At 36.9% G+C, this 8,670-nt stretch overlaps 1 non-coding gene across 1 annotated transcript; it reads left to right on the top strand.

The window, feature by feature from the left end:
• Nucleotides 1-1,725: 1,725 nt before the first annotated feature.
• LOC140636088 (U6 spliceosomal RNA) lies at nt 1,726-1,831 on the top strand. The gene has a single exon (XR_012033415.1). It is a non-coding gene; the product is annotated as a U6 spliceosomal RNA (small nuclear RNA).
• Nucleotides 1,832-8,670: the final 6,839 nt, after the last annotated feature.

The following is an 8,670-nucleotide window of genomic DNA, read 5'->3' on the forward strand; positions in this document are numbered from 1 at the left end:
ATAAAAGGTGGGAGGTGGAGGTGGGGAGCATCAATTATGTCCTTTCCAATTTTGAGACAGGACATACCTCCTTGGAATTCCCACAGATACTTAAAGTTTAAAATGTCTCAAACCAAAGCCATTATCTTTCCATAACAAAACCACTTTGCTTTTCTCTTCCTTGTAGTTAATGGTTTCATGATCCTCCCACTTACTCAAGAAAGAAACCAGGGAGTCATCCTAGACACTGTCTCTGCCTCATGCTCACATCCATCAGTCTTCAGGTTAATTACTGTATTTAATTCCTCATCTCTCATGTGGACCACCTTCATTGGTCTTCCAGCTCTACAAGCCTTCCAATCCATCCTCTGTAATAGTGGTTTTCAAATTGTGTATTTGGGGAACTCCAGTCATTCTTGTTTTTTGTTTGTTTTGTTTTGCTTTTGGTTGTTTTGGGAATCCTTATTTCCACCTTAACTAGAGTGCCTCTTTCCACCTTGCTCATGGAGTCTTCCTTAACTGTAGGGAAAAGGACTTCCAGGTCTTCTGTGTGCATACAGGCTTTGACATGTGCCTCTGTTATCTGTAATCTGACCCAAGTGTTGTAATTACTTGATTTATAAATCTGTTTCCTCTGGGCATGCATTAATTTTCTATTCTTCATATGCCCAGATAATTGCAGTTTGATAGATATTTGGACAAAGAGTGGACGATACCGATAGTAACAAAGATAAGGAGAGCAGCAAAGTGCTCGTTTGTGAAGGCACTAAATAATTTGCTTTTGAAGATACTGAGTTTGATGTTTCTGTGAGTCATAGAGCTGGAAATAATTAGTAAGGAATGTGGATGTGGAATTCAAGAGACATCCAATCTGGAGATGCAAACTTGATTATTATCAATATACGCATAACTAGCACAATTCCAAATGGAAACAATTCATCTACTTAACCCATAGATTCTGGTGTGGAGAGAATTCCTCTGAAGTAAGAAAGACTATGTTTTGTCATCCTCCTACCCACAGAAATTTACCAGCTGACGATTAAAATTTACATTTCAATGAGCAACTTAGATTCACAGGAAGCATAATTTTCTTTTATAACTAAGAAGTAAAAAACATTTTTTTCCATTGTATTACTGATATTGAGAGCCATTTGAAGAGAAATGTTCAGGATGCAATCATTAGTCTGACTCGCATTTAAATTTTGGCTCTCTGGAAACCTAGCTAGCAATCTGAGCTTGTTTGAGTCAACTAACTTTTCTCAGCCTCAGTTTTCTTATTAGTAAGTAGGAATAATGATATATAAATTGGAAGTATGCTGTAAATACTTACAATGAAATAATATTTGTGAAAAGAGCATTCTGGAATGCTTGCACTTAGTAGGCACTTAATAAATTTCTTCAAAAAACATTTATTCAGTTCTCTTTAAGGTGTTGTGCACAGTTCTGGTGTAGCTTACACTCCAATGCAGGGAGAGGAGAGAAAACAATAAAAAATGAACACAGGGAAGAAGTAAATGATCTAGTATGTCAAACGGCAACACAATTCATTTTGTATTGAAACTCATATAGTGCAAGTAGCTACAAACTTCAATGCCTGAAGGGGTCAGGAAAGAAATTAAAATAAGTAAGTCATGTTGGTTGAAACAAAGCAGCCCTTTTTAATTATTCTGAAATTATTTTGAAAAAGATAGAAGTCCAAAAAATCTGTTTCTTTTCTTAAATATACCTTCAGAAAATAACAGTACAGTGCTTGCTTCAGCAGCACACATACTAAAATTGGAACGATGCAGAGAAGATTAACATGGCCCTGCACAGGGATGACAGGCAAATTCATGAAGCGTTCCATATTTTAAAAGAAAGAAAGAGAGAGGGAGGGTGGGAGAGAGGGAGAAGAAAGAAAAGTCTAAGGGTCCTAATAAATGTTAGGTGAAGCCTCCCTATCATGAATGGCAAGTTTCAGAGGGCGCTGGCGTTGGCAGAGGGCACCAGGAATGCCACTTTCCCTTCCAGCCAACTGGAATATAGACTCAGTGTCACCAGAACTGCCAGTTTTTTAAAAGAAGTCACAAATTTACATTTTGGGTAAGAATGTCCTGATTGGAATATAGTAATGTATTTATAATTATTTTCAAAACATTTGCTAGCTATATCTTGGCCTGCAGATGTAATTAAGTTTTAATCTCTAAAAAACTTTTAGCTTGGGCAGTCCCGGTGGCGCAGCGGTTTAGCGCCGCCTTCAGCCCAGGGCATGATTCTGGAGACCCGGGATCGAGTCCCACGTTGGGCTCCCTGCATGGGGCCTGCTTCTCCCTCTGCCTGTCTCTCTCTCTCTCTCTCTCTCTGAATGAATAAATAAATAAATCTTTAAAAAAAATACTTTTAGCTTTACTTATGTGATTTTTTTTTAAATAGGTTTTTGTTCTGCAGTATTTTGTAAAACTTGGCACTTGAAAGAGTGCATCTCTCCACTATACAGTCCTTTAACGATTATGTAAGGAATAAACATTTCGCTAAGAATCATATTGATCTGGGGCAGAGTAACATTGGTTAAAAATAAGAATCAATATTCCTCCTGCACATTTGTCCCCAGATTACCTCATGTCACTATTAAACATCTTCCTTAGTTACTGTGCCCTGATTTTGTTCAGCTGAAAAATCACTTTTCTTACTTTCTTTCAGATGGGGATGAACATGTGACTAAGTTCTCCCAAGTATATGAGAAGTTGTTGGAGAGAGCTTCTGGAAATGTTCCCTAAAAAACAGTCTTCCTCCTTCCTCTTTTTTCCTGTTATAGACCCAGATGTGATGGCTGGAGCTGCATTACGCATTTTGTGACTGGGAAGCAATTTGTACAAAAAGATGGTTGGGCAGAAAAGTAAAGGTTCCTGGGACATTAAGAAGCATCCACACAGAAGAAAAAAAACCCCACAAAACAACAAAAAAGTCCCAAACCCCAAAATTTATACTTCACATGACAAAAAGAATACAGAGAATAAAGAGTACATGATGAAAACATTTCTTTCTCATAAGAAAACAAGTCCTACTTGTAAAATGTAACCATTAATCAAAGCATTTTTATGTAACCTACCAAAAATCTTCTGAACAATTTCAAGTATTTTATGAGATATTCTATGCCTCCATAATTTATTGTGAATATATGTACTGAAAAATTGTTTAATTTGAATGAAAGTGATACAGTAGTAAACATGTTTAATTTTTCATTGTTTTAAATCAGTGAGTTTAGAATATTTTCATTTGTTCAAATGAAATCTAACTCTTTCTTCTATGAATGATCTGTTTATATTCTTTACCTATTTTACTAAGGAATTTATTATTTTCATATCATTTTATGAAATTCATTAGTATATTACTAACAGTAATATATTGTCTCTCACAAATGCTTTTTTTTCCCTAATTTTCTTGTTTTTTTACTTAGTTTCAGGTATCTATTCCTCTGGAAAAAATGTTTAGACTTAATGGATTCAAATCTGTAAAGTTTTCCTGTCATGGCAATTCTAAAACAAATGTTTTAAAAACAATAAAAAATTTTTAAAAGAAGCATCCATACAGTCCAAGATTTTGAGCTTGTTTTACATTAGTGAAAATAAAATTTTATATTGTCTAAGCCACTTTATTTCTGTTACCAAGTGCTGCTCTAAAGCAAGTCCTAACCAATTCACTAAGATCATTTTTAAAATACATTTTTATATAGCCACTAATGTAAAAAAAGCTGAATTTCAACTGAGTCTATTAGCATATGGAATCATCATTTGTCATATACCAAAACCATAACATTGTCTTTGTCACATATGGAAAACCTCTGTAATTTCCTGTGTTTGTCAAACACATCTTTACTCATTTTGAGGTCTATTTGAGTTGGCACAAGAACAGTTTTAGATTATAATAGAAATTCATTGGATTAATGGAAAAATAAATTGTATTTACCTACATATTAATTAACTGAAACACGAGAACATGTCTTAGGCTATTAGAATGGAAGAAAATATTGAATCTTTCAGGCTTTCTAGGAGGATGCAATGGTAGAAGTAGTACGCAACATTTAAAAATGTGTCTTGGGGCACCTGGGTGGCTCACTGGGTTAAGCGTCTGCTTTCAGCTCAGGTTATGATTCCAGGGTCCTGGGATCTAGCCCATCATCGGGCTCCCTGCTTCTCCCTCTACCCCCCACCCCATCCCACCCCCCCGTCATGCTCTCTCTCTAGCTTTTTTCTCTCTTTCTCAATAAATAAAACTTCTAAAGAAATTTTTTTAAAAATGTGTCTTGGGGCACCTGGGTAACTCAATTTGTTAAGTGTTAAGTGTCAATTTGTTAAGTGTTTGTATGCAGCTCTGGGCATAATCTTCGAGTGATGCCATTGAGTCCTGCAGGGGCTCTGCTTTCAGGCCCAAGTCTTCTTGAGATTCTCTCTCCCTCTTCATCTGCCTCTCTCCCCACCCTGCTTTTGAGCATGGTTTCTCTCTTTCTCTCTAAATAAATAAATAAATAAATAAATAAATAAATAAATAAATCAAACAAACAAAAAGAAAGAAAGAAAGAAAAAAGAAAACTCTGAAATGTCTTCAAGACTAAACTTTTCTAAAATCTTAGCCCAAAGAAAATGATTTTCCAGTTTATTGAATCATGACTTAGGTGAATTAATTATTTCCACTCAATCTCTGTTTTCTCCCTATATCAGACAAGATTCAGCTACATTTAATAGAAAATTTAAAATTTCATTGCTTAAACACAGGATGATTTTTCACTTGAGTGAAAAAGTCTAGACATGGCAAATCCAGGGTAGGCTTGGAGATTCCACAAAGCTACCAGGGATTCAACCTCCTTCTATCTTTATGCTCTTCCATTCTCAACAAATGGCTGATGGGTTCCAACCTGAAGATCATAAGGTTGTTTGGGCATGGGGTGGGGGTGGGGGGCATCACATCCGTGTTCTAGGCATCATGAAATACAATTGGGGGAATCCGGGGTACCTGGATGGCTCAGTCGGTAGAGCATGGGACTCTTGATCTTGGGGTTGTTGAGTCCAAGCCCAACAATGGGTGTAAGAGCTTACTTAAAAAAACAAAATGAAACAAAAAAGCAATTGGGAGAAGAACAAAAATTCTTCCAGCTGAATCAGCTCCATTAAGACATCTTTAAGACATCTACTCAGAAATAAAATATTATACATAGCATTTCACTTCTTACTCGCCAGAATTTAGGGGTTGTCACAATTGGTTCAAGGGGTTTGGGAAATAGTGGTCTCTCAGTGAGGCACATAGCCAACCCAAATGAAATCAGAGCTCCATCTCCAATGAAGAACTAAGTTAGGAGATAGTTGGTAAACAGCCAGCAGTCTCTGACACGACTCTCACAAAATACCAAGGGACATGTGTTTGTAAGTGTCAATAGTCTACTTAATGTTTAACTTCACACATATTTAATATAAAAACATCAATGTCAAATTAGTATTTAATATTAACAGTTAATATTTAACACATGTAATAACTATATTCTATATTTCTATGGTATATATTTAATATTAATAATGTACTATATTAAAATAAAATATTAAAATTAAAACAACTCTGAGAATTTGTCTTAATTTTATTCTACCCAATATGAAACAAAAAGAAATAATTATGACAGATTTTGGTTACTTAATATAACATCACTGGTTCTGACAGGTTCTCAGCCACACCTATAATACTCAAAGTCGGCTACGCCCAGAAAAATAAAACGTTATAAATGTACATGGAGATAAATTGGCTCAGGAAGAAAAGAATGCATCAAGACACATATTTGCCAAAATGAAATCAGGAAACTGTGAGTGTATTGCTTAAAATATCAGAATTATTCAGGTTGATTTTTAAGCACAATTTGGTAAATTTATTGGAAAGGCTTGATCAAAAATAATATCAAAACGTGATTTTTTTAAATTTTGAGTTAGCAAAATAAATTTAGTAAATAAAATGACAATGAAACATGCCATCTACCTAAATTTGGTTGCCTTATGCATCATTGTATATTCTCCAATTCAAAGCAGTCTTCGGTATAAAGTTCACAGATTGTCGATTACCCAGGTACACAAGAACACAGAGTGGGAGGTTCTGCTTTCTGGGTGGTGAGAGGCAAGCGGGCTTGAATTTAGGCCACCAGGTGAACTGCGACAATTTCCCTACCAGATGGCAGCTACAGACCTGCTTCCTGAGGCTACTTGTGTAGCTTGCTCTAATTGGCTAATTGTGTTGTACACAGATTAGTTTTTGCAGGTTCCTCTCAGGGGACCAACTGCACACACTAATCAAAGTTTCCAGTGCCTGTAGACCTCATGGGGATTTTGTTGAAATGCAGATTTTGATTCAACACGTCTGGGGGTGGGGCCTGAACCCTCGGTCCTCACCAGCTCTCAGGTGGTGCGAAGAAGCAGAGTAGCAAAGAACTAGTACTGTGAATTTGTTAAATCAAAAGCAATGCCCAGAGGACCTCACTGTCCCTTTCCTGTCTAAAGGAACTGGGGGAGGGACTCCAAAATTAGTATTTCTTTTTATTATTTTTATTTATTCATGAGAGACATAGAAAGAGGCAGAGACAGAAGCACGCTCCCTGCGGGAAGCCCGATATGGGACTCGATCCCAGGAGTCCGGGATGAAGACCTAAACTAAAGGCAGTTGCTCAACCATTGAGCCACCCAGGTACCCCAGAATTAGCATTTTTAACAAGTTCCTTTGTAATGTGGATGCTTCTGGTCCAGGAATCAGGTTTCAAGAAGCACTGATAATAGAATTCCAGTATAGATCTCAGATAGGTAAGAAATATGGAAGGCATAGAAGTAGCATATCCATCTTAGAGAATACCTGCTATGGACAAAATGTCTTTGTGAATTTCGATTTTAAATTTTAGATACATAAGCTATATGAATGCCATCCACCCTTATTTCCTAAATTTTCTATATACATTAGGAGAGGCAAAGCCAAAGCAAGGAAATTCTTTAACTTTGGATTACAGAGTTCCTTTTAGCTTTTCTTGAACTATATCTGGCAGGAAATAAAGCTATGTGAATTTTTGATATGAATTCTACATAAAACCTCAACTGTCTCAAAGGAAGCTTTGAAGTTTCTTTCTAACATTAATAATTCCATATTATTGCATTTAAAGGTCCCTAAATATAGACAAGTAAAAACACTACAAAATTACAAGTATTAATTATAGCACATTGACAACTAAATTTTAAGTGTTTTCTCAGGGTCCTGGGCCTCTGTTCAGTGGGGGAGTCCTCTTGGGATTCTCTTTCTCCCTCTGCCCCTCTGGTTCTCAGTCTTACTCTCTCTCTCTCTCTCTCTCTCTCTCTCTCTTTCTCTCTCTTTCTCCCTCTCTCTCTCTCTCTCTCTCAAATAAATAAGTAAATCTTTAAAAAAAATGTTGAAATCCTATGTCTTCTTGGGCCAAATACAGAGGAACTCCACACTCGTTTCTTTTTTTTTTTTTTTTTTTTTCTCTACTGTTTGGAAATAAACAACATCTAACTCTGTAGATTGGTTTTATCAAAGGGGATTTTATTACTATCAATCAAAAGACTTACTTTAAATAGTGTTGGGAAAGAAACAACAGACCCTAAATGGTGCCATTTGCCCCCCCCCCCCCCCCCCCCCCCCCCCGCCCATGGCAATCCACGACTTAATTGCACTTTCAGACTTTCCCAGATATGTGTGATCTTTAAAGAATCAATCTGAAATTTCCTATCAGCATTAGTGAGATAATGTGTATAATAATGCTTGGCCCAGAACAATCCTTTATTTTCTTTTGCTAATGACTTTGTCCCCAGCCCCTTCTGCCTGTAAAAACCTTCCACTTGGGGTACCTGGGTGGCTCAGCAGTTAACCGGCTGCTTTCAACTCAGGTCAGGATTTTAGGGTTCTGGGAGGGAGCCCTGCCTTGGTCTCCCCACTCAGCTGAGATCCTACTTCTCCCTCTCCCTCTGCCCTTCCCCTCCGCATATGCACATGCCTGTGTTTTCTCTCTCTTCTCTCAAATTAATAAACAAAATACAAAAAAAAAAAAAGGAAGAAAAGAAAGAAAGAAAGAAAGAAAGAAAGAAAGAAAGAAAGAAAGAAAGAAAGAAAGAAAGAAAGAGCCTACCCTTTTACAAACTGCTTCCAGCACCTGTCTTTACTAGAGGGGATGCTGATAGATTCATGAGTCCTTGAACAAAGCCAATTACATCTTCAAATCTACTCAGTTAAATTTTTGTTCTTTAACAGTAAGGATTTTAAAATAATTCGATCCATCTTTACAAAGTGTGTGTTATGAATGTACATCACACATTTGTTTTTATGATGCTTCTTGTAAAGTCTATTCCTATATTTGATAATGGTTATTTCTTTTTTTTTTTTTTAAAGATTTTATTTATTTATTCATGATAGTCACACAAAGAGAGAGAAAGGCAGAGACACAGGCAGAGGGAGAAGCAGGCTCCATGCAGGGAGCCTGACGCGGGATTCAATCCCGGGGATTCAATCCCGGGGATTCAATCCCGGGTCTCCAGGATCATGCCCTGGGCCAAAGGCAGGCGCCAAACTGCTGCGCCACCCAGGGGTCCCCGATAATGGTTATTTCACTGTTAGTAGTAAGGCTTTGAGATTGAGTGTGTTTTGTTTTTGTTTTTGGGTTTTTTTGTTTGTTTGTTTGTTTTA

This window comes from Canis lupus, chromosome 6 (genome assembly GCF_048164855.1).
Source record: "Canis lupus baileyi chromosome 6, mCanLup2.hap1, whole genome shotgun sequence".
NCBI lineage: Eukaryota > Metazoa > Chordata > Mammalia > Carnivora > Canidae > Canis > Canis lupus.